This window comes from Pleurodeles waltl, chromosome 12, assembly GCF_031143425.1.
Source record: "Pleurodeles waltl isolate 20211129_DDA chromosome 12, aPleWal1.hap1.20221129, whole genome shotgun sequence".
In the NCBI taxonomy this organism is placed as follows: domain Eukaryota; kingdom Metazoa; phylum Chordata; class Amphibia; order Caudata; family Salamandridae; genus Pleurodeles; species Pleurodeles waltl.
This window is the reverse complement of record NC_090451.1, coordinates 391,104,184-391,131,407: the sequence shown is the minus strand read 5'-3', so window position 1 is coordinate 391,131,407 and position 27,224 is coordinate 391,104,184.

The following is a 27,224-nucleotide window of genomic DNA, read 5'->3' as shown; positions in this document are numbered from 1 at the left end:
CAAGCTTATGGTCCGCCTTTTAGAGGTAGTGATAGAGGTGGACGTGGATCTTATGGTTCTTCTTACACTCGTTCGAATTTGTCTGTTGATCAGTGTGCGTATTGTAAGATATTTGGGCATTGGGCTGTCGATTGTCCAGCACTACGTGTTCAGCAGTGTTCACGTGGTCAGGGACAAATGAGAAATCGCTCAGGATATTCAGGGCCTAGAAGAAGCACGAATGATCATGCTAGGGTTGATGCTAATCTACGAGGGCAGGGTGGGTTTAACACTTTTGATAGATGGAACCAATACCAGATGTCTAACTATGTGCAGCCTGATTTCCAGGATTCTGCTTATGCATGGGATTGCCTAGGATGGGGTAAGTAATCAGTTGAAGTTCCAGTAGATCAGAGGGGTCCCTATGTTACAGCACATGTTTTGGGTTCTACTAATCAGTTTCTGGTTGATACAGAGCTACTCGTAGCACCTTGTCTAAACAATTGATTCCAAGGGCTCCCCTGTCTGGCTTATCCATTACATCAATAGGTTTCGATGGAACCCCTTCCCCTAGCCCATTGTCACAACCACTTGCATTCCATGTTGATAAATTTACTGCTGCATGTCAGTTTTTGCTTTCTCCAAATACACCAGACAATATTGTGGGTCTTGATATGCTCAAGTATTTCAGGGCTACAATACGATGCTCTCCTGAAGGGGTGCGTGTTATTTTGAATGATAATCATCCTGTGATGGAAAGAGTTTGTCTTGTTAAAGAGGATATTGCATTAGCCTCACTCCCTAGTACTTTGTGGGCTACTTCAGATACTGATGTGGGACAAATGATTATTCCACTGGTACATATTAGTGTCAAGGAGGGAGCTGTATTGCCAAGTTTTCCTCAATACAAAATTTCACAGGAGGGCGAAGAAGCACTCATACGAATTGTGCATGATCTTATTGCAGTTGGAGTTGTTGAGGAAGTAACGTATAATGTTTGTAACAGTCCGATTCTTCCTATTCTGAAAAATGATACTGATACTAGGATTTACCGATTCATTATTGATTTTGATTCACGAGAAGTAAATAAGATTGTGGTACCACAATATCCTGTGGTATCTGACATCACAATACTTCTTACATTGGTTCCCCTGACAGCAACTACGTTCTCTGTGATAGACTTGAAGAATGCTTTCTTTTCGATTCCTATTCATCCTGACAGCCGATATTTGTTTGGTTTTACTTTGAATAAACAATCTTATAGATTTTGCAGAGTTCCTCAAGGCTATACTGAGAGTCCTAGTATTTATACTCAAGCGTTAAAACGACAACTTGATTCTTTTGTTTTGCCTGAAGGTGTGGCTCTCATACAATATGTTGATGATATTTTGTTGGCAGCTGATACCCCTGAGCAATGTGAAAAGTGCACTTTGTCCTTACTTTCTTTTCTTGCTTCACACCATCATAAAGTGTCACAAAAGAAATTGCAATATTGTAGACCAAAGGTAACCTATTTAGGTCACCTTTTGTCTAAGGAGGGTCGTGCACTTACATCAGATCGTATTCAAGCAATTTTAGACACACCGGTACCCTCTACTCAGAAAGATGTTCGTGCGTTCCTTGGTCTTACTTCTTTTTGTAGGCAATGGATATTAGGGTTTTCACACATTGTCAAACCTTTGCTAGCACTTTTGACTAAAGATACTCCAATGCCCCTCCCATGGACAGATGAATGAGAGACTGCTTTCCGGCAGCTACAACAAGCCCTTTGTTCAGCACCAATGTTATGTACTCCAGATTACACAAAGCCTTTTGCACTTTACGTACATGAGAAAGATGGATGTGCATTGTCAGTTTTAGTACAGACACATGGCAATAAGCAGCGTCTCTGTGCATATTTTTCAGAAGTACTTCATCCTGTCGCTCGAGCGTTGCCTGGGTGTTTTCGTTCAGTTGCCACAACAGCTGTGTCAATACGTCAGAGTGAAGGGATAGTTTTGTCACATAAGCTGTTGGTGTTAGTACCCCATGCGGTTGATGCTCTTTCAAATCAAACAAAGACACAACATTTAACTAGCGCTCGCCTGACAGGATATGAATTGACATTGCTGGCTCTTCACATTACACTGAAGAGATGTGCAACACTAAATCCAGCCACTTTGTTGCCATATCCGGTGACTCAGCCTCAGTCGCAAGAAACACATGATTGTATATTCCTTACCGAAGAACAGACAAAGGGTTGTATTGATTTACAAGATACGCCCCTTCCAGATGTAGACAGGGAATTGTGGGTTGATGGGTCTTGTTTGAAGTTGCCAGACGGTACGACCTCAGCTGCATATGCAATCACCACAATACACATGGTAGTGGAGACAGCTCATATACCACAGAAGTCAGCTCAAGCAGCTGAACTAATAGCTTTGACACAAGCATGTGAGCTTAGTACTGACTTATGTGTGAACATTTATACAGACAGCTGCTATGCTTTTGGAGTGGCTCATGATATTGGTTTGCTTTGGAAGGAGAGAGGCTTTCTCACATCCCACGGGATGCAGATAATGCACGGAGAATTAGTGCATAACCTCTTGACTGCATTGACATATCCAAAGAAACTAACTATTGTGAAATGTAGTGCACACAAGAAAGTGACAGATAAGATAGGGCAAGGTAATGCCCTTGCGGACCGCGTAGCACGTGAGACTGCAATGCAGCGAAGTACTACTTCTATGTATGTAGTGAAGTCACAAGCTGAACGTTGGCATAATGCTAGACAAGACGCATTAGATATACAGAAATCTGCTTCTGTGAAAGAACGTGAGCAATGGTCTGAAGAAGGAGAATTGGATGATGAGGGTTGTTGGCGGAATAAGCAGATGGATAAATGGAAATTGCCTATAGCTTTTGTACAACCTATGGTTCAGATGGCACATGGGCTGGCACATGTTGGAGCTTCAACAATAACGAAGTTGCTTACGCAAGTTTGGGAGCATCCAGAAATTTCCAGTACAGCTAAGAGAGTAGTACAGTCTTGTTTGATCTGTTTACAATACAATCCTGGAAAAGGGACACAAACTCCTGTGGGAGGGTTTGCTACACCAACTGCTCCTTTCGAAGTTCTACAAATGGATTATATTCAGCTTGAACTGTGCAACAATTTAAAGTATGTCTTGATGGTGGTATGTGCCTTCAGTAAATGCATAGAGGCGTACCCTACAAAGGATAATACTGCCATTACCACAGCAAAGGTGCTTTTGAAATAATTTTTCCCTAGGTTTGGTGTTTGCAGACTTTTATGGAATGATAATGGACCTCATTTTGTTGGGGAAGTTATTAAGTATGTCCTGAAAGGATTAGGGATCAAACAGAAGTTCCATGCGGTTTTCCACCCACAATCAGCAGGGTTGGTGGAAAGGTATAATGCTACTTTGAAGCTGAAGTTAGCGAAGATACAGGCTTCCACATTCTTAACTTGGCCGGATGCATTACCGTTGGCATTATTGTCTGTTAGGTCAGTGCCACACTCTCGAATCGGCCTTACTCCATATGAAATAGTGTTTGGAAGGCCAATGAACATTTGGAGAGTTCCTAAGCCAAATTCTGTATATGATGTACCTTGTGTCCTGATGAATGATTATTTGGCACAGTTAACCGACAATTTGGTTTCTATTCATCAACAGGTTCGAGAAGCACTTCCTGACAGTTCTACAGGTGAAGGCCATGAACTCCGACCTGGTGACCAGGTGATGATTAAGTCCTTTGAAAGATCAAGCATCTTGGAACCAAGGTGGCGAGGCCCAGAGCAGATGCTCCTTGCGACAAGGACAGCAGTTCGAGTGACGAACCGAAAGAATTGGGTCCATATTACTCACTGCAAGAGAGTGCTGCCTACCTTGGTGGAACTTGCTGTGCTGACCGATCATCGAGAGATTTTGACTACGGAGAAAGGCCGTGCTATATCACCTGACGAATCTGCGGAGTTCTTCCCGGACCATACGATTTCTGGAGTGTCGCGATATAATTTAAGACTGAGGAAAGACCCCGTAGTGCTGGAGAAAACTGGTTGAGCTACCGCCCTGGGTTAGTGAAACGGAGAGCCAATGTGGCAAGGGGGGGATCAGCCATGCATTAGAGTAGTGACACCCGTCTTGGCCCGTGGTGAAGAAATCAGCAGCTGCCCAGGGATAAGAGCTCTAACTATAGTTTTTAATTAATTTCTGAAAGGGTTGATTATCACTGTTGCTAAAATGAATAACAAACTGATCATTAGTACTATGGGGTTTGTTGTTTTGGTGTTTATAGCAATAATCACCTGGTTTGTTGAAAGGAAGGCTCCTGCTCGTGAGTTTTTTGTTGCCACTACTCCAGTACCAGAGGATCACTATTACTTTACGCTTTCCTATCAGGAGCAGAAGCACCGTCAATCGTACTTCAATAATACTTTCATTCAGATGTTGCATCATACTCATAATGCTACAAATACTACTAACTGCTGGGTATGTGGAATGATACCTGCGCATCAAAAGAAAGGAGGAACACCTTTCATTCCTCTTCCTTTTTCACACAATGGTTCTTGTCAAGCTTGGTATATGCTTTTGTTTGCATCTGGAAAACGTACAGAGGACGGACTTCTTTTGCGCCTTAATAAAGTATGCTACCAAGACAAAGATGGGTATCCCCAAGCCAAAGGAACTAAATGGGAATGGGAAGAGTATCAACCGGACAGTGTTTCAATACCATATATCTTCACAAATATAAGAGACTCTGACAAGAAAGAACAATTTGTGATTTCTGTTACAAAAACTAAAGCAGATTTATGTATGCCTAGCATTGGGCGAATTCCAGTGGGGATAAGCGATTGTACCTTGATTTTAACTATTGAGGGTGTAAATAATAGTTGTTTTACAGCTTCACATAATACATATTTTGTTTGTGGTAACTATGGATATTACCAACTACCTGTTGGGTGGTCAGGTGTGTGTTATGTATCTTTTCTATTACCCCCTGTGTTTTTGGCCCCTGCATCATATCACCGAGATTTTAAACAGTTCAATGACATCATTAAAAATAGATTTAAAAAGACAATAAGTGCAAATGAGGCAGACCAAACGGACACTAGCCTGCAACAATATGTTGATTTTAATTTAGGGTTGTTCTCCTTTGTGGGTGCTGCGTTAAACAGGATGAAAGTGAGACGATTGACTAGGGTTGTGGAAGCTGTTACCAATCAGGCAGCTCTGGCACTTGGGAATATTACAGAGGAGCTCCAAATTGCAAGGATTGTAGCGCTCCAAAATCGTATGGTACTAGATGTGATATTAGCTGATCGAGGTGGTGCATGTCGCATCATCGGTAGTAGTTGCTGCGTTTTTATTCCAGATCACTCACCTTCAGTATATGATGCAATATCTAAATTGCATAAAATTGCTGCAGAAACCCACACAGAGACTGGTACTTGGACTTTTTCTGGATGGTTTTGGGCTCTTGTTTCCGCTTGGGGCTGGAAACTACTGACTATCCTGTGTGTAATGATTGCAATATTTTTCACATGCTGTATCTGTATTCAGTGTGGTCCGATGTTCTGCTCCATGTGTATTACTGCTTGTATGCCTACCAAAAGAAATATTACAGAAATGAAAGCACAACACATGTTAGATAAGGAAATAGCTGAAATGATGAGCATAAATATACAAGATGAATATTTAGATTATCCCAGAAAGACGAATGTCTTCAGCTAATGCTGAAAGGGTCGTCTGTTGTAATTTAATAGCGATTAGATTAAGCATTAGCAGAAGACATCTTGTATTTAGCAACTATTGTGAACATTTTTCAGAATCCATTTTGTATTCATGGCAGCCATTTTCTATGCCATGTGCTCGCCATGTGCTCTGTCCTACCTTTCTGCTAACTACTCTTGAAAATCTGTCTAGTGACAAGTTGTATTTAGCATCTCCCACTTTCGCACATGCCCAGTGAGATCTGCAGCTGTTAGTAATCAGTAACAGATAGTAATGTGTCAACTAGTCCTTGAAAACTGTTAGCCCCTCCTACCTGTCGACTGTGCATTTCCAAATGACCTTATATGTATGTAAGTCTTGCTTCTATAATTGTGCCACCTTCTTTTAGCCCCTGCGTGGGTATAAAAGGACCATGCTCTCTTAGTTCAGTGTGCTACTTCAAACATTACCGAAGGGTGCTGTTTGAACTGTAGTACCACCTCATGAGGTTTAATAAACTTTGTCTTTTATTTCAGTTTCTGTGCCAACTTCTGCCTATATGGTCTGAGGACTTTGTGCAGAGAATGGTGAACCCCTTGCACTAGTAGGCCTTGCTGAGGCTTACTTCGACAAGGAGGCCGAAGGTCCGCTCTATTACCTGCCAAGTTCACCCATGGGCCTCATTGTAGCGTTCCTCTGCCCTTGTCCTGGGATTCCTCACTGGGGTAAGTAGCCAAGACAGGTTGGGGTAACCAGAGTCACCTGCAAATGGCGAGGGACAACTGTTAGACACACACTAACCTGTGGGGATATCCCCAGACTCAGACAACCATTCCCACTGACTTGCTTCCAGGTGCTCTCCTAATAGCCACACACGGTGCCTCTGGAGTTGACCCATCACATAAGGGATGCTGCTATTCCGCAGGATGTAGGCGTCATGCACTGAGCCAGGGAACTTGGCATTCACATGGGAGATGTACTGGTCTGCCAAACACACCATCTGCACATTCATGGAATGATAACTCTTCCGGTTTCTGTACACCTGTTCACTCCTGCGGGGGTACCAAAGCCACATGGGTCCCATCAATGGCACCTCTGATGTTGGGGATATGTCCCAGGACATAGAAGTCTCCTTTCACTGTAGGCAAATCCTCCACCTGAGGGAAAACGATGTAGCTCCGCATATGTTTCAGCAGGGCAGACAACACTCTGGACAACACGTTGGAAAACACAGGCTGGGGCATCCCTGATGCTATGGCCACTGTTGTTTGAAATGACCCACTTGCAATGAAATGGAGTATTGACAGCACCTGCACTTGAGGGGGGATTCCTGTGGGATGGCAGATAGCTGACATTGGGTCTGGCTCCAGCTGGGCACACAGTTCCTGGATTGTGGCACGGTCAAGCCTGTAGGTGATGATCACATGTCTTTCCTCCATTGTCGACAGGTCCACCAGCGGTCTGTACACCGGAGGATGCCGCCATCTCCTCACATGTCCCAGCGGACGGTGCCTATGAAGGACAACAGCAAGCACAGAGTCAAACAACTCAGAGGTACGTACCCATAGCTTACACAGAACACGAATCATAATCCGAAAATTGGCCTGTATGTGTGTTGAGGCTAGGCCTAGGTATGTGTGACGCAGTAAAAAATTAAGCCATGTGGGCCCCTGAAATGGCGGCTGCCTGACCTGTAAAGGGGGACAATGGGATGTGAGGTAACTGCGCTGGCGTTGTACACCGTCGTGGTAGGCGGTCGAAGACCGCGGCGCAATGGTGCATTGGTTAACATTGGACCCCATGGGTCCGAGGAGCCAATGGCGATGTACGCCGGCGGTAACGGTATGCACCGCCGTGGACGTGACCGACATTTTCTATCTGTTCAATCACTCGATACCTGATCTTCGACAGGAGATGACCTACACTGCAAGTGCTGCTGTGACCTCGGTCTGGAAGAGACAATGGCTGGTGCGTCTGGGGAAAGGGCCCCTGCCTTCACATCGGAGAAGTTGGAGAAACTCGTGGATGGGGTCCTCCCCCAGTACACGCTACTCTACGGTCCTCCTGACAAACAGGTAAATACACTGGGAGCATGCTGTATGGGCTATGCCTGTGTGGAGTGGGGTGGAAGAATGATGGGGGGGAGATTGAGGCGTGCATGAAACGACGGTGAGTGCATGTGCATCATGGCAAGGGGAGGGATGGGGGCCAATGACTGTGACGGTGAATTTGGTAATAGCTTTTCTTTTCCCCCTGTACAATTCATGTAGGTCAGCGCCCACCAGAGAAAATATATTTGGCGTGCCATCGCCAAGGACGTCCGGACCCTGGGGGTCTACCACAGACCACAGAGCACCCACTGCTGTAAAAGATGGGAGGACATTTGCCGCTGGAGCAAGAATACGGCGGAGGCCCAGCTGGGGATGGCCTCCCAACGTGGGAGGGGTGCCCATCGCACCATGACCCCCCTGATGTTCAGGATCCTGGCGGTGGAGTACCCGGAGTTGGATGGGCGCTTGGGGGCATCACAGCAGCCACAAGGGGGTGAGTACACTCTCATTCTGCTGATTTTGCGTGCAGTGGAGGTGTCTGGGTGGGGGAGGTGGGCAGTGGGTTTCCCTAGGCCAGGGCGAGTTTAGTAGGAAAGGTCCCCTTGTTCTGGCAGACCCTGTGGCACCCCACCCCACCTGTGTACAGTGCCAAGTACACCTAGTCAGGCTCCTGTGTCATCCATTTGTGCAGATGTCGTCCATAGCCTTGTAGGGCATATCCCAGGGATTGAACAGTGGAGCCCAAGTGCGCGGCGTAGTGCAGGGGGCTTCTGTGTCTGTCATGTCCGTCAACGGTAGCGGTAATGCATGCACTCAACATGTATTTCTTCTGTCGTCCCCCCCCCTTTTTGTGGTCTCTCTGTTCTTGTGTGCATTAGCATCATCAGGCGGAGGAGCAGTTGCACCGGAGCAGGAGGGAGCTGCATCCCACATGGCCCTGGAGGGCGAGACAACGGACTCGGAGTTCACCAGTGGGACGGAGGGCGAGGGGAGCTCCATGGCGGGGACAGGAGCTGACACCAGTGACATGGACTCGTCCTCTGATGTGAGCTCCCTTGTGGTGGCGGCAACATCTGTGCCCCTCGCATCTACAGGTATAGCTGCTACCTCCCTACCAGCACCGCCCTCCCAGCAGCCCCTCAGCCTTTGCCCCATGCCCGCTCACCGAGGAGGGTGGGCATCACCTTCGCCCCAGGCACCTCAGACCCTGCCCCAGTCACCCCTGCTGCCCTCAGTGAGGAGGCCATTGACCTCCTCAGGTCCCTCACTGTTGGGCAGTCTACCATTTTGAATGCCATCCAGGGTATAGAAAGGCAGTTGCAACAAACAAATGCATTCCTGGAGGGCATTCATTCTGGTCAGGCGGCCCGTCAGCAAGCTTTTCAGACTCTGTTCTCAGCACTGATGGCAGCCATTGTCCCTGTGTCTAGCCTCCCCCCTCCAACTTCCTCCACCCAGACCCAATCCCCTCTACCTCAGCCTATCCCAAGCACACCTTCAGACCAGCATGCAAACACGTCAACACACAAGGGAAGCTCAGGCATACATAAGCACCACACATCCCACAGGCACTCACGCAAGCATCACACACATGCAGACACACCAACATCCACTGCCTCCACTGTGTCCCCCTCCTCCTCATCTTCCTCCTCCCTCCTAGTCTCGTCTACACTCACACCTGCATGCACTACATCTACAGCCACTACTGCCATCACCAGCACACACACCACCACACCCCGCTCACGTGCAGTCACCACCCCCACTGCCATTCACACATCCCCTGTGTCCTCTCCCAGTGTGTCTGTGACGCCACATCCAAAGATACACAAACGCAGGCACACACCCACCCAACAGCCATCCAACAGCCATCCACCTCACGACAGCCTCCAGCACATGCACCTTCACCCAAAGTCACCAAACAAACACCTCCTATAACCACAACCTCTTCCTCCACTCCCAAACCCCCTCCAGCTACCCGTCCCAGTGTTTCCCAAAAACTTTTCCTGTCCAACCTTGACCTCTTTCCCACACCTCCCCCACCCCGTCCGACTCCTAGGGTCCGACTCTCCAGGTCCCAACCTAGCACCTCAGCCACAACATCTCCGGGACCAGTGGTGCTTGTAGTCACCGGAATCTGGAGTGCACCGGCCACCACGGCAGCCAGTGTGGCACGGAGCCACAGCACGGACAGTCCCCCACCTGTGAAGCATCAAAGGTTGGCCAGTGCCCGGCGGGAGAGGGGGAAGACTCCAGCCACCAAATCAGCCCCCAGGGGTACAGGTGGGAGTGTGGAGTCAGCTGCGACAGCTTCCAAGGTGGGGAAGGGCCACAAGAAAGTCAGCAGGTCTGGGAAGAGCAGCACGGCGTAGAAGACCGCCATCATCCCCGCTGCCCAGGAGGCCACCACCATCATTCCCGCTTCCCAGGAGGCCACCGCCATCATCCCTGCTGCCCAGGAGGCCACCGCCAGCACCTGCCCTGCTGCCCAAGAGGCCACCAGCCCCGCTGCCCAGGAGGCCACCGCCATCATCCCCGCTGTCCAGGAGGCCACCGCCACCAGCCCTGCTGGCCACGACAGGACCGCCAGCACCAGCCCCGCTGGCCCAGACAGGACCGCCAGCCCCGCTGGGCCAGAGAGGACCACCAGCACCAGCCCCGCTGGGCCAGACAGGACCGCCAGCACCAGCCCCACTGGGCCAGACAGGTTTGCCAGCACCAGCCCCGCTGGCCCAGACAGGATCGCCAGCACCAGCCCCGCTGGGCCAGACAGTATCGTCAGCACCAGCCCCGCTGGCCCAGACAGGACCACCAGCACCAGCCCCGCTGGCCGAGACAGGACCGCCAGCAGCTGAGTCACTGCAAAGGACCCTGCCGCAACAAGCACCGCTGAACAGGGCACCACCGCCGCAAGCACCGCTGAACAGGGCACCACCGCTACATGCACTGCTGGCCCATGAGCGCCAAGGGCACTGACGCTACTGAGTCTGTCACGAGCAGGATGAAGCACTCTGGGCACCAAGCCCCCTCCAGAACCAGTGGAGAGATGCATCCACTACCTCAGTCCTTAGCAGGATGAAGCACTCTGGGCACAAGGCCCCCTTGAGAACCAGTGGAGCCTGTCATCCACTTGAGAGACTGTGGCTTTGCACTCCCCAGGATTGAACAGTGGGCAAACCACCCACTGTAGAGACTTGAGAGACTGTGGCTTTGCACTCCCCAGGATTGAACAGTGGGCAAACCACCCACTGTAGAGACTTGAGAGACTGTGGCTTTGCACTCCCCAGGATTGAACAGTGGGCAAACACCCACTGTAGAGACTTGAGAGACTGTGGCTTTGCACCCTCCACGATTGAACAGTGGGCAAACCACCCACTGTAGAGACTTGAGAGACTGTGGCTTTGCACTCCCCAGGATTGAACAGTGGGCAAACCACCCACTGTAGAGACTTGAGAGACTGTGGCTTTGCACTCCCCAGGATTGAACAGTGGGCAAACCACCCACTGTAGAGACTTGAGAGACTGTGGCTTTGCACTCCCCAGGATTGAACAGTGGGCAAACCACCCACTGTAGAGACTTGAGAGACTGTGGCTTTGTACTCCCCAGGATTGAACAGTGGGCAAACCACCCACTGTAGAGACTTGAGAGACTGTGGCTTTGCACTCCCCAGGATGAAGCAGTGGGCAAACCACCCACTGTAGAGACTTGAGAGACTGTGGCTTTGCACTCCCCAGGATTGAACAGTGGGCAAACCACCCACTGTAGAGACTTGAGAGACTGTGGCTTTGCACTCCCCAGGTTTGAACAGTGGGCAAACCACCCACTGTAGAGACTTGATAGACTGTGGCTTGTGGCCCCCTCGTGGATTTGGCGTTGTGCGCTCAACCGGCTGAGGTGCCCCCCCTTTCCCTTCCCCTGAGGTGCCGGTTTTATTGCTATCTGATGCCCCTGCAGTGTTCTCTCCGTCATGGTCGGGGATCTTATGTGGGCCTCGCTCGTACCGTGTGGGCCCAGTGTTCCACGGTCTTCAATGGAGCACTACCTGGACTACTATTCTTGGTGTATATTTTGTTAATAGTGTATATATGTATATTTTTGCGTACTGCATTTTAATATATTACATGGTTACACTCATTTTCTTTGGTCTTTGCATTCTTCCACGGGGGTTGGGGGGTGCAACTATAATGTATCATGATGTATTAGTGTGTGTGTTGTCGTGGGTGAGGGTGGGGGTGGGGGTGTTCCGTGTTGCGTGTGTGTGCCCTGTTTTTTCCCTCCCCCTCCCCTGTGTCGTAGGTGCAGTACTCACCGTGGTCTTCGCCGCCGGCGTTCGTGCTCCTGGTGGAGGAGCAAGTAGATAAGGGCTGGCAGGATCTGCAGCTCTGGTTCCATGGCGTCCTGGTTCCTCGTGGGGTGTGTAGAGGTGAGCGTTTTCCCTTCGAGGTCCTGTTTCCGCCGTGTTTTTGTCCGCCGTGAATCCGCCCCGGAAAAGGTGGCGGATTGGTAGGTTGTGATACTGTGGGCGGTACTTTGTCCTCCGCCTGTCTGTTGGCAGTGACTGCCAAGCTGTTTGTTTGTACAGCCGTGGCGGTCGGAGTGTTAAAGTGGCTGTCTTTGTTGGCGGTTTCCGCCACGGTCGTAATTCCTAATTTTTTACCGCCGGCCTCTTGGCGGTCTTACCGCCGCTTTAACACCGTCCGCCAGGGTTGTAATGACCACCTATATGTTAATCCAACCACATCGGTGCACGGCCAACCCCCTACAAGCACCCAACCTTGCACTGTGCATGTCCTTTGCCTGTGTGTGGCAGGGGTAGCCCACAAGGCCTGGCCTGCAGCCAGCCCCTGTGGCCAACCCCCCTAAACCACCCAACCCTACTCTGCACACAGCCCTTTGGCCCTCCAAGTCAGGAGTTGGCCGCAGTCTGTCTCTCTGGTTGTGAGAATAGGTGTAGGAGTGTGTATCTTGGGGTGAGAGTCTCTCTGGGTGTGAGTGTGTGCATCAATGTCTTAGTGGGTGCAACAGTGTCTGCACAGGTCTGTGAGTGGGTGCATGATGCTGTCAGTGGGTCTGTGAGTGGGTGTGTGAGAGTCTTATTGGGTCTGTGAGTGTGTGCGTGTGTCTGAGTGGGTTTGTGAGTTGGTGCATGAGGATCTGAGTGGGGCTGTGAGTGGGTGCACGAGGGTCTGCGTGAGTCTGCGAGTGGATGTGTGAGTGTCTGAGTGGGTGTGTGATTGTAGAAAGATTGAAAGACAGAGAGAGAGAAAGCGATTGAGAAGGAGACAGATGGCGATAGAGAGTTTTTTAGGCTTTGATGTATGATATCCTTATAAAGAGATATTTCTGCTCAAATTGAAAAGAAAAATGTAATTGTCAATTACAGTAAGATCGCCTTTCAGTATGAGCCTCCAACATTTGCAGTTGAAAAGAAATTAAAGGAGGGAAAAGACTACGGATACACAAGGAGTCGAACCCTTAACTCTCAGTTTGAAGATCTGTGACCTTCACTATTATGCTACAGGGTTTCTAAAACAGTTTTTTTGTTTTTTCTTGACCTTTACGGGCTACCTGGGACCCCCGGGGGAGCCTCAAGGCCTCCCCAGCAGTCCCTTCTGATTTCTTTTTTTGTTTTGTTTCATCCTTTACTGGCTATCTGGGACCGTGGGGAAGCCTCAAAACCTCCCCAGTGGTCCCAGCTGGCTCCCAAATCCTACGGCAGCCGACATTGCTCCAGCAAGCTGGTAGCTGCTTTTCATAGCAGCTCCTTGCTTTTGCTGGAGCAATTTTTTCATCTGTCTTATGGGTGCAGGAAAGACAGAAGAAAACTCTGCTTTCTGACAGTGGGACCTATTTGACAGGTCCTGCTGTCAGAAAGTGGACTTTGTTTGCTATGATTTGGCTGCAGCTGTCAAAGCTGCAGCCAAGCCACAGCAAACAGCTATGGACCGGGGGTGGGCACCCCAGGACATAGCAGAAGCCAGCCCTGGGGGATGGCAGTCCCCAGGGCCATTAGCGGGTACTCCCTGGGGGGGTGTCCTCCAGTGCTTTGGGGGGGCTGCACCCCCCTGCACCAAATGCCTTCACTGCCCAAGGGAGGTAGTGGTCCCAAGGGCAGTGGGGAGCCACACGGCCCCATGCATATTATCATTTATAAAACCCAGGGAGGTGGGGGTCCCCAGGGCAGCGGGGGGGGGGGGCACGCAGCCTTCCACATAATATCATTTATAAGTCCCAAGGAGGTGGTGGTCCCTGGGGAGTAGGGGAGGTCACCTTCCCCACAAATATTAGTTGTAAGCCCCAGGGAAGTGGCATCCCCGGGGCAGCAGTCGGGGCCAGATGGCCCCCCGCTTTACAATATAAATGCCCCCAGGACTCGGCCCACCCAGGGGCTGCTCAATAACGAAGCACGGGAGCCCACGCTTCATTTTTTTAAGAAAATGTTGCTGCGGATGTGGGACCCTGTCGCTATTCCGTGGCAAAAATGGTAAAACAATGCTTTTTACCCTCGGAGGTCCCTCTTGGACCCCACAGCTAGAGCTCAGGGGTCAGGGTGTCTGTACCCTGTCCCCTTTTCTTTTTTTTTAACCCTTTTTCTGTTGGCCGCCAACACTTTATTGTTGAAGTGTTGTCAGCCAATCATTTCTCAGCACAAGATCGGGAGGGGTGACAAATCCTTTGTATCCCTATATATACAATTTTAAATTTCCTTTAATTTCTCTAAAACTACTGAATGGATTTACACCAAAGAACAAAAAGGGCTCTTTCTAGACCTAGAGCTACCTTTCTGCCAACGTTGGTGTAATTCCATCCAGTATCACTGTTCTAAATCCCTATGGAAAAATTGATGGGGAAAATACATTTTGGGATCCCTCCTTTTTATCGCCCCCCCCACTTGATGGATCACTCCAAAACTTTCCAGACAGCAGCTGAATTGAGCGTCGTATTTTCTTGAAACATTTTGTGAAGATTCATCAAGTGGCGCCAAAGTTATTGGCAAAACAAAAAGTGCTCTAGCTATAGAAACTAGGTCCCAGCTATAACTACCTAGTGGTGACTGCCACTTGGTAACATATATATATATATATATATATATAAATATTGCACACACCTTCACCACCCAAATACCAACACCCACTTTAAACCCTAAAATTACTCTTGCCACCCAAATGCCAACACCCACCCTAAACCCTAAAATTACCTTAGCCACCCAAATACACTTACCCACTCTAAACCCTTATTCTTACCACTGCTACCACGTCAGACCTTATTAAGTAAACTTACAAGGGAGACGCGTATAGGTCGATGGACCTTTTCACTCGTTTCGAGGTTTTCCCACCATATATCCTGTACAAATACAGATCAATAACATCAACAATCAATAACATTGATAATCAATAAGAGTCAGTAATTTCCACACCTTTGTTTAAAAGTTAGAATGTTTATTTCCCTATATTAACAATGCTAATGTCACACAGCTTAGTCTCAAAATCAATTGATAAACATACAGAAACACCACTGGCTGTCCAAAGGGGCGAAAGAATTGCAATCTAATAAAAGCTTGAGCTACTACACATTCCAAAGTTACAGTGCAAATTAATAGCAAAAATAACAGTGCAAAATATATTACATACATTTGGATTCAGCAAAGAAAAAGATATCACCTGTTATTACATGTAGCGAGCTTCATCAGGAAGAAACCTAGCTAACACCAGATTAGAATAGCATGTTTGGACTTCATGCAAAACAATTTAGTCACACAAATTTGGAAAAATATCTAACTATGGCTCTATTAAAATAGTGGCTGGTACCTAGAAGCAAAAGCAAATAGACACTGCATTCAGTAATATCAGTGTCCTCAATAGGGTTCAGCATGCTGTTCCAGTCTTCGTCAGCAGGACATCAGGATTCAGCATCAAAGTTCAGAAAACGCAAAGTCTTTCTAAGCAGTACGAAAGAATATAGCTAAACTCTCAAGAAGAAAAGGGAGAATGGCGTATGTCCGGCTGAGTTAGATTTCCTAAAACTAATTCCCATTTCCTAATTGATCAGGGGATTGCATATTCACACTTAGGCCCATATTTATACTCTGTTTGCACCGGATTTGCGTCTTTTTTTATGCGAATCCAGTGCAAACTTAACTCCATATTTATATTTTGACGCTAGACCCGTCTACCGCCAAAAATATGGAGTCAGCGTCATTTTGAGGATGTGTGAAACTGCCTTGCATCAATGAGATGCAAGGTAGGCGTTCCCGTCCAAAAAATGACTCAAACACCTTAGCGCCATATTTATCCTACAGGGCAAAAATGACGCACAGGTGGGAGGCGGACCAGAAAAACAACGCTAAGCCCGATATGTGTCACGTTTTAATGCCTGGGTCAGGGCAGGCATTAAAATGAGGCAAACACACCACTACTTAAGGAAAACACACACAAGTAACATCATAGCCCAACAGGGCAACATGGGGATGCTACTGATGCAGCTTGCTAGACGATGCATAGCACAGGACCAACAGCAGCAGCCACCACCACCCCAAAGGTAACTCACAAGGCAGGAGAGGGTCTTCAGGAACAGGACAATCCTCCATGGCCTCAGGGAACTGGACATCATCCAGAGGTATAGACTCAACTGGGAAGCCATACAGCAGCTACTGTGCCAAATTGAGCCACAAATAACAGCCAGCCTGCAGACACCACACAATATACCACTGGTGACCAAGCTGCTAGCTGTCCTGCATATGTTGGCAAGTGGCTCCTTCCAAAGAACGGGTGCCCTGGTCGCTGGGATATCACAGCCCTCAGTCTTCGCCTTCCTGCCCAGGGTCTTAGATGCCATCATCTCCCTCACACCCCACCACATCAGCTTCCCCAACACCCAGCAGAAGCAGAAGGAGATCAAACAGGGGTTTTATCAAATCCATGGCTTCCCAGATGTGCTTGATGCAATTGACTGCACCCATGTCCAGATCGTACCACCTGCAGCAACAGAGCATCTATTCCGGAACCGAAAGCACATGCACTCCATCAATGTGCAGGCCATAGTTAACCCCCAGGGATTGTTCACCAACATCTTGGCTAAGTATCCTGGGAGTGTACATGATTCTTTCATATTCCGCCACAGCACGATCAATCAGCACTTCCAGGATGGACAATATGGCAATGGCCTTCTTGTCGGTAAGTCCATAAACCTAGCAATATACACACAGCACACAACACTGTAGGACACACAAGACATACACCACTACATTGACACATGGACAGGAAGACACTGAGGTGTGACACAGGTAGTTATGTTGTACACCATGACACAATGGGATACACACCTATGGACAAATGTCGGCTGCCACAAGCATTAGCTGCCACTCTAGAGCTACAAGGGACCAATGTCAAAGCACACAGTGACAATGACATAACCTGCACTAGAAGTACTACTTGGAATCTGAACCATTTACAATTACATTAGGCCACATAGTCGATCCGGCACCCTCTCAAGCAGTATGTAGTGTGGAAGGGGTGTGCAATGTGTGTTGCTGCAGGTATAACACCATGAGACACATAGCATGATGATGCTGACTAGCATGTAGGTGACACGGAAATAGAGAGGCAGTCCTAACATCATACTTCACTCCTGGGGTGCCGTTGCCAGGTAGCAATAAGGAAGTGGACTGTGCTATGAACACATATTGATGAGCCACTAATGCAAACTGCACACTGCTGCACACACTGAATTGATGGTCCATCAAAATAATATATGTGCAGGGAGATGGCCCTTCCTGCACAGATACATCCACCTCCACAAGGCAGTTAGCCAGGTTACCTGGAGCAAGTTTGGTAGCGTAGGTTCACGGTTGAACATGCGCCACTGGCAGAGGGAACAACAAAGGTCTGCCTAGAACCAAGTCACGCATGGGGCAATTGTGCATTGTCAATACTGAACACATCAGTGCTGCCAACTTATGTAGATCTGTTGTGCATTGTCACCAAGCCAACTCAAAGGGCCTCACTGTTGCATTTCATCTGCAATGACATATGTCAGATTGGATGGGATGTCCAGGCCATGTAGTGCAACCATGTTACCACCACATTGGAATCTATTTTATGTGTGGAAGTATCATGTCCCCTCCAGTGAAAGCACACGAAAACATGTTGAACACTACACAACACATGGTACATACATACTGATCAGCAGTTTGGAAACAAAATCATAGATCCCAGGTCAATGACCCAAACACAAGTTGTCAAGTCAAACAACCCACTGCAGAAAAAACCTCACAGCACCCCAGCATCTCACACAATACCACAAACACATTTGAGTCACAGCCAACACAAGATATCAACTGCCATGCTGCATGACATTCCTGTTGCAAGTACCAACAAAATACTCACTCCTATTATCTCTTGCAGCGGATCAGGGTTACGGGATCCAGCCATGGATCATGACCCCATTCCCCAACCCAAGCACAGCAGCAGAGTGTGCCTATAATGAGGCACATCGGAGGACACGCACCATTGTAGAAAGGACCTTTGGCATCCTGAAGTCCAGATTCAGGTGCCTGGACATCACAGGAGACAGCCTTCTATATCCCCCACACATTGTTTGCAAAATCATACTTACATGTGCTATCCTGCACAGCATTTGTATGAGGAGGAACATCCCCCTATATGAGCCCGAGCAAGGACTGTCTGAGGAGGAGGAGGATGGTGCCAGGGAAAATGAGAGGGAACATCAAAACACAGCTGCAGGAATGCGCCGCACACAGCAAATTGCTCAAAATGTTTTCAACCAATAGTAATTCTACGCACCTTGTTAGGATATGTAAATAAACACCTTACTTGGTCACACAATCCTGCTGTGGTTTCTTCTTTCTCCATCACATGTTCTATAGGAATGTGAGATTTATCTCAGGGAGCATGTTACAAAGACAAATCTGACTACTTCTGATGCAACATCACATGTGATGCGTATGATTGTACAACAAACATCACATACATTTAAAAAATACACATCTTTTGAATTTCACATATGAAGAACAAAATGAATGGACCACAGCATATGACACACATCCACGTTGCCAATATGGTCTACTGTAGCACATGACACACACCTATGACATCTCCAATCATAAGGTAAATAACGCCCTATACATGAGGCAGTGGGTGTAAAATATCAGTGGAAACAGGACTGTATGAACAGACCCTTGACATTAGTAAGTGTGACATTTTCAATCTCTGCAAGTAGCGTGTGTGACAAAGAGGGCATCATTTCTGAAAATGGATAGCGTGAGTGTCCCAGGTATGACAAGTAATGTTCACAACACATGCCCTGCGCAGTTCATCCCTGGAAATAAGTCATGCCACTGCCATTTGTTAAGTCTCTGGCCTCTCTAGGAAACACTGTAAATGGACTATCTGTACCCTGGGAATCATCATTAACACTCACCCAGAGTCCCTTTCTGACTCCTGGTTCCTTCCCGTTTCCATATGGCATGCCATAGAAGAACTACATTAGCTTGCATGGACTTTAGGTCCCATAATGCACTGCCTGGTAGTCGGTAAGACCTATACTCTTCTGTCCATTGCTTCCTATGGGAAAAGTCCGGTTGTCCCTTTATACTGGATGCTCTCCTCCAGGACGTGTGAGAGACTGAAGCTGCACACACCTGTGACCTCTCTTGTGAAGCCCAGCCATGTTACTCTGCTCTTGCCTTGCTGCTGCCTTGAACTGCTTAGAAGCTGCCATCCCCTGAAGCTCCTCGTCGTGCATTGGAGTACGATTCCTTTGTGTTCCAGACCCCCTGTTGGATTGTGTTACAGTCCTGGTTACGCCTGAACCTGCTCTCTGTTTACCCAGTCCTGTTCCTGCTTGTTCCAGTCAGAGTCTGCTCCCTGTTTCTCAGCCTTGTTCATGTTTGTTTCTGCCAGAGCCTGCTTTCTGTTTGTGAGACATGTTCCAGCCTTTGCGTCAACCTGAGCCTGTGCCTGGCTTTGCCTCCTAGTTGGCTCCCTCGCTTTCTATTTCCTCTTGGGTTATCGTGTCTGGTAAGTGTCCTATCAGTCCTCACCTGTCTAGAAGTGTTTACCTAGGTGTGGCACCTGGTTTTCCAGGAGGCAAATCCAGCCCCCATCCTTTGTCTAGTGTTGCATGTAGTCATTAGTGCCTAACAGTGACAGTGTGCTATAGCTGTATTCCAGGAATTGCCACTGTGTCTCCAGCTGGACCCACAAGGGCTAGTCTTGTGTATGTAAGTACAATCCTTGTTTGTGCCCTAAGGGTCCAGACACAGAATCACTTCTGCTGCCTCCTTTCTATGGGGCTTGCATGGTGACTAGCTGTAAGATTAATCTGCACAGAGGCCCTGATGTTCCCTGTTGCTGTGGAATGTTCTGAGCCCGACCCTGTGTACAATCTTAGTGATTTGTCCATTACTGACCCATTCCATATTTGTTCACACTAAGGTTGCTCTGCCTTCACATTTCTGTTTTCTCTGACTTACCATAGCTGGCCTTTCCCCTAGGTCACAGAAATGATGACAAGCCTTAAAGCCTACTGATGGGGGATACAGTTGTAGAGGTTGCCCATACTCAATACCAAAAGTAGAAAATTGTCCTCCCGTTTAATACCTTCAGTTATCCTGAGAAAATCCCCACTATCACACACATAAGGGTGCAGTGCACCCAAGACCATCACCTCCTCAGGGCAAAAAGAAAATTAGTATGAGTGGCAACAAGAACACCCCATGCCTCTGGGACCACCAGCTCACTGGGTGCAATTATATTTTTACAAGAGGGAGGGGGCACACGACCCTCCTCCCAGGCCATGCATGGCCTCAGGGACCACCACTTCCCAGGGACCGGCCTGAGCAAAAGAGAGGAGAGGGACCACATAACCCCCAACCTGGAGCCACATATGGCCCTGGGGACCACCACCCCCCAGGACCTGCTCCCGCTATCTCCGGAGTTGCCCACCCTCCGATGATAGCTGTTTGATTTTGCTTGCCTGGAGCAGTGACAACACCTGCCACACATATAATTCCGCTCCCGGCAAACAGGAGTGTGGAAAATACTTGCGGGGAGTGGAGCTTTCATCCCTTTCCCTGAGATGAAAGGATTGCTCCCGCAAGCAGGGAGCTGCATTTCCGGCAGCTTCTGAGTGTGGGAGCAGTGTCGGCTCCTGCAAGAGGCGGGGAGCTGGCTGGGACCGTGGGGACCTTTAAGCTCCCCCTGTGGTTTTGGACTGTCACTCAGAAGGTTGAAGGTTCAAATCCTGGTATCTCATGGCAGTGTGTCTGTTTATTTACTCATGTGTTGAATATTAAACATTGTCAGTGAAGTAATATTTACGTATTTTTTCCCATCAACGTTTGGTTAGAAAGTAATAGATATGTCTGGACAGTGCACAGCAAGGGGTCACCTCTGGCCTGGTGGTTAAGGTCTCAGACCTCATACAGAAGGTTGAGGATTCCAGTCCAGGTATGTCAATTGTAATTTCTCAGGTTTGCTTTCTTTTTAACTTCAAATATTTAAGGTGCATACCGGAAGGTGATATCACTCTATATATTTGACAAATTATTTTAGATTTTATGCAATAGCATCTTATTCTGTATATCATTAATCTCTTAGGTGCGGGCGTCGGCCACTGGCCGACGCCCACACACCCTCCCTGGTGCGGGTCACGACCAGTGGCCGACACCAGGAAGGGCATTAATAAATCCTCGGGTGCGTCGCACCCGAGGATTTCTTATTTTTTTTTTTACTCCCCCCGGGAGACACGGAAGCTACCGTGTCTCCCCCCGCCCCCCACCCGCCCCTTTGTGACGTCAGTTTTGGGGGGCGCCCCCCCCCGGCATAATTTTTTTTAATAAAAAAAAAGGTAGGTGCCCCCCTGGGGGGGGGGGGGGGGGGCACGATCGCGCCCCCCCAGGGGATTTTTTTTTCTCCAAAAAAATAAATAAAAAATTAAATGACAGGGGGTCGCCCTGTGGGGGCAATTTTTTTTTAGATGTTGTAGGGTTTCCCTGGGGGCCATTTTGGCCCCCAAGGAAACCATACAACAACTAAAAAAAATATATGTATATATCTATATATATATATCTATGTAGATAGATATATCTAGGTACATGGATATATCTATAGATATATCTATGTAGATATATATATATATATATATTTATATATATATATATATAGGTAGATCTGTATCATAGAGATTTATAAAGCGCGCTACTCACCTGTGAGGGTCTCAAGGCGCTGGGGGGGGGACGGGGGGAGGGAAAGGGGCTAGGATGTTCACTGTTCAAAAAGCCAGTTTTTGAGGCCCTTCCTGAAAAGAAGTAGGTTTTGAGTCTTGCGATTGTGGGTTGTGAGTGCGTTCCAGGTTTTGGGTGCAATGTAGGAGAAGGATCTGCCCCCGGTGGTGGTGTGTTTGATGCGGGGGACAGAGGCGAGAGAGAGGTCAGCTGAGCAGACGTTTCGTGTGGGGGTGTGGAAGGTGACTCTCGTTGAGGTAGGCAGGGCCTGTGTTGTGGAGTGATTTGTGTGCGAGGATGAGGATCTTGAAGGTGATCCTTTTGTCAATGGGGAGCCAGTGGAGGGATTTGAGGTGTGGAGAGATGTGTTCGTGTCGGCGGAGGTCGAGGATGAGTCGTGCTGCTGAGTTCTGGATGCGTGTAGTTTGCACTTGAGTTTTAGAGTGGTGCCGGCGTAGAGGGCGTTTCTGTAATCATGCCTGCTGCTGATGAGTGCGTGAGTGACAGTTTTTCTGGTCTCTGTGGGGATCCATTTGAATGTTTTTCAGTATACGGAGTTTGTTGAAGCATGAGGAGGTAAGAGCGTTGATTTGTTGGGTCATAGAGAGGGAGGAGTCTAGGATGATGCTGAGGTTGCATGCGTAGTTGGCGGGGGTGGGTGCAGGGCCTAGCGTGGTGGGCCACCATGGGGGGTCCCAGGTGTTTTTGTGTGGGCCAAAGAGGATTATTTCGGTTTTGCTTGAGTTGAGTTTCAGGTGGTTGGCTGTCATATATACATCACTTTTGTCAATATGTGTGTGGTTTCCCTGGGGGGAAAAGGGTCCGACTTGTCTAGTGGCAGTTTTAGTGCCATAAAGAAGCGCAGAAGGTTTATATGCCTACTGCAAAGAGCACATCTGTATTTTATGTAAATAGCTGAGTACATTAGTAAAGTCTATGGAGAGATGAAGGGCACTTTTGCTGGGTGGTAATGAGGGAATCTGAGGAGGAGGGAGTGGGAGCACCAATATTGATTGTTGGACTGGGCGCAGGAGGTGCTAAAGACTGTGACGAATGGTATGTGACAAGGTGTTTTTTGAGTGTCTTGAAAGTACGTGCTGATTGAGGGAAGAAGCGCAGGTAAGGTGGCCTCTACTGTTGCACGTATCTCACACACACCATCGATTTTGTGACTGTCTACGTAGGCTAGTGTTTTAGAGCAACAGTTTAGCCAATAGCAGAGATGGCATCTTGATGGATGACTGCTGCCTGCACTCGGGTTATAGAGGACCGCTCTGACATAGGATCAGAGACTGAGACATCAGATACTGAGACAGCATCTGAGGGATAGGACAATGGCGCAGACTCTGGGAGTGATTTTTCAGTCAGAGGAGTCCCATTCGAAAACTCCTCTTCCAGTACATTATGAGGGAGGTGATGAGGACAGTCCTGCTGTCCTTCGCAAGCTGTTCGTGCAACTGGGTAATAGTGGGTTAGGCCAACCCAGAGAGCAGGTGAATGCGGCGGCAAGCAGAGAGAGAGTGCTCTCTTGGGAGCTCACCAATTTAGTTCAGCCCCAAATTCCACCACCCAAATCATATTGTGGAGACATCAAAATTGTCTATGGCAAAACAAACTGGTTTTGTAAGACAGGCACCTGTGTTTTTGGTCCTGGATTCGGCGGCCATATAGAGAAACACACTAAACCCAAACATTTCTGGAAACTAGACATTCGGGGGAGTCCACAGAGGTGTGACTTGTGTGGATTCCCCAAAGTTTTCTTACCCAGAATACCCTGCAAAGCTGAAATGTTGAAAAAAAACTCTATTTTTCTCGCATTTCTGTCACACAAACTACAGGAATATGATGGGATTCACAACATTCCTACCACCCAGTGACTCCTCACCTGTCCTGATAAAAACACTACCCCACTTGAGTGCCTACACCTAGTGCCTGTGTCAGGAATGGATCACCCCAGGGTCAACAGCTGCCTCACGTAAGGACCAACATTGACCGTTGTGTGATCTATTCCTGTCGCAGGCACCAGGCCTAACCACACAAGTGAGGTATCATATTTATCGGGAGACTTGGGGAACGCTGGGTGGAAGTAAATTTGTGGCTCCTCTCAGATTCCAGAACTTTCTGTCACCGAAATGTGAGGAAAACTTGGTATTTTAGCCACATTTTGAGGTTTGCAAAGGATTCTGGGTAACAGAACCTGGTCCGAGCCCCACAAGTCACCTCATCTTGGATTCCCCTGGGTTTCTAGTTTTAAAAAATGTGCTGGTTTGCTAGGTTTCCCCAGGTGCCGGCTGAGCTAGAGGCCAAAATCCACAGGTAGGCACTGTTTTCTATGAAAAAATGTGATGTGTCCATGTTCTGTTTTGGGGCATTTCCTGTCGCGGGCGCTAGGCCTACCCACACAAGTGAGGTATCATTTTTATCGGGAGACTTAGGGGAACGCCGGGTGGAAGGAAATTTGTGGCTCCTCTCAGATTCCAGAACTTTCTGTCACCGAAATGTGAGGAAAACTTGTTTTTTTTGCCACTTTTTGAGGTTTGCAAAGGATTCTGGGTAACAGAACCTGGTCCGAGCCCCGCAAGTCACCCCTCCTTGGATTCCCCTAGGTCTCTAGTTTTCAGAAATGCACAGGTTTGGTAGGTTTCCCTAGGTGCCGGCTGAGCTAGAGGCCAAAATCTACAGGTAGGCACTTCTCAAAAAACACCTCTGTTTTCTTCCAAAAATTTGGATGTGTCCACGTTGCGCTTTGGGGCGTTTCCTGTCGCGGGCGCTAGGCCTACCCACACAAGTGAGGTATCATTTTTATCGGGAGACTTGGAGGAACGCCGGGTGGAAGAAAATTTGTGGCTCCTCTCAGATTCCAGAACTTTCTGTCACCGAAATGTGAGGAAAACTTGTTTTTTTAGCCACTTTTTGAGGTTTGCAAAGGATTCTGGGTAACAGAACCTGGTCCAAGCCCCGCGAGTCACCCCTCCTTGGATTCCCCTAGGTCTCTAGTTTTCAGAAATGCACAGGTTTGGTAGGTTTCACTAGGTGCCGGCTGAGCTAGAGGCCAAAATCTACAGGTAGGCACTTCTCAAAAAACACCTCTGTTTTCTTCCAAAAATGTGGATGTGTCCACGTTGCGCTTTGGGGCGTTTCCTGTCGCGGGCGCTAGGCCTACCCACACAAGTGAGGTATCATTTTTATCGGGAGACTTGGGGGAACGCCGGGTGGAAGAAAATTTGTGGCTGCTCTCAGATTCCAGAACTTTCTGTCACCGAAATGTGAGGAAAACTTGTTTTTTTAGCCACTTTTTGAGGTTTGCAAAGGATTCTGGGTAACAGAACCTGGTCCGAGCCCCGCGAGTCACCCCTCCTTGGATTCCCCTAGGTCCCTAGTTTTCAGAAATGCACAGGTTTGGTAGGTTTCCCTAGGTGCCGGCTGAGCTAGAGGCCAAAATCTACAGGTAGGCACTTCTCAAAAAACACCTCTGTTTTCTTCCAAAAATTTGGATGTGTCCACGTTGCGCTTTGGGGCGTTTCCTGTCGCGGGCGCTAGGCCTACCCACACAAGTGAGGTATCATTTTTATCGGGAGACTTGGGGGAACCCCGGGTAGAAGGAAATTTGTGGCTCCTCTCAGATTCCAGAACTTTCTGTCACCGAAATGTGAGGAAAATTTGTTTTTTTAGCCACTTTTTGAGGTTTGCAAAGGATTCTGGGTAACAGAACCTGGTCCGAGCCCCGCAAGTCACCCCTCCTTGGATTCCCCTAGGTCTCTAGTTTTCAGAAATGCACAGGTTTGGTAGGTTTCCCTATGTGCCGGCTGAGCTAGAGGCCAAAATCTACAGGTAGGCACTTTGGAAAAAACAGCTGTGTTTTCTATAAAAAAAATAGGATGTGTCCATGTTGGGTTTTGGGGCATTTCCTGTCGCGGGCACTAGGCCTACCCACACAAGTGAGGTATCATTTTTATCGGGAGACTTGGGGGAACACAGAATAGCAAAAGAAGTGTTATTGCCCCTTATCTTTCTCTACATTTTTTCCTTCCAAATATAAGAGAGTGTGTAAAAAAGACATCTATTTGAGAAATGCCCTGCAATTCACATGCTAGTATGGGCACCTCGTAATTCAGCGATGTGCAAATAACCACTGCTCCTCAAAACCTTATCTTGATCCCATTTTGGAAATGCAAAGGTTGTCTTGATACCTCTTTTTCACTCTTCATATTTCAGCAAATGAATTGCTGTATACCCAGTATAGAATGAAAACCAACTGCAGGGTGCAGCTCATTTATTGGCTCTGGGTACCTAGGGTTCTTGATGAACCTACAAGCCCTTTATATCCCCACAACCAGAAGAGTCCAGCAGACAAAACGGTATATTGCTTTCAGAAATCTGACATCGCAGGAAAAAGTTACAGAGTAAAACATAAAGAAAAATGGCTGTTGTTTTCAGCTCAATTTCAATATTTTTTTTATTTCAGCTGTTATTTTCTGTAGGAAAACCTTGTAGGATCTACACAAATGACCCCTTGCTGAATTCAGAATTTTGTCTAGTTTTCAGAAATGATTAGCATTCCGGGATCCAGCATTGGTTTCACACCCATTCCTGTCACTAACTGGAAGGAGGCTGAAAGCACCAAATATAGTAGAAATGGGGTATGTCCCAGTAAAATGCCAAATTTGTGTTGAAAAATTTGGTTTTCTGATTCAAGTCTGCCCGTTCCTGAAAGGTGGGAAGATAGTGATTTCAGCACCAGAAACCCTTTGTTGATGGCATTTTCAGGGAAAAAACCACAAGCCTTCTTCGGCAGCCCTTTTTTCCCATTTTTTTGGAAAAAACTAAATTTTCACTGTATTTTGGCTATTTTCTTGGTCTCCTCCAGGGGAAACCACCAACTCTGGGTACCATTAGAATCCCTAGGATGTTGGAAAAAAAGGACGTAAATTTGGCGTGGTTAGCTTATGTGGACAAAAAGTTATGAAGCCCTAAGCGCGAACTACCCCAAATAGCCAAAAAAGGGCTCAGCACTGGGGCGGAAAAGGCCCAGCAGCTAACGGGTTAATTAAAGCTTAAAAAACATCTTTCTCTCAATTTCTTTCTGTCAGATACTTTCTCTAAATCTCTCTCCGACTGAAATGGGGTGACATTTTGTTTTTCAGAAGGAGTTCACACCAAAAGAAGAATGTATTTGAAAAGGAAAGAAGAAAGCTTGGTAGCTACGATTCCCACTACACACAGTTGGGACATAGGTAC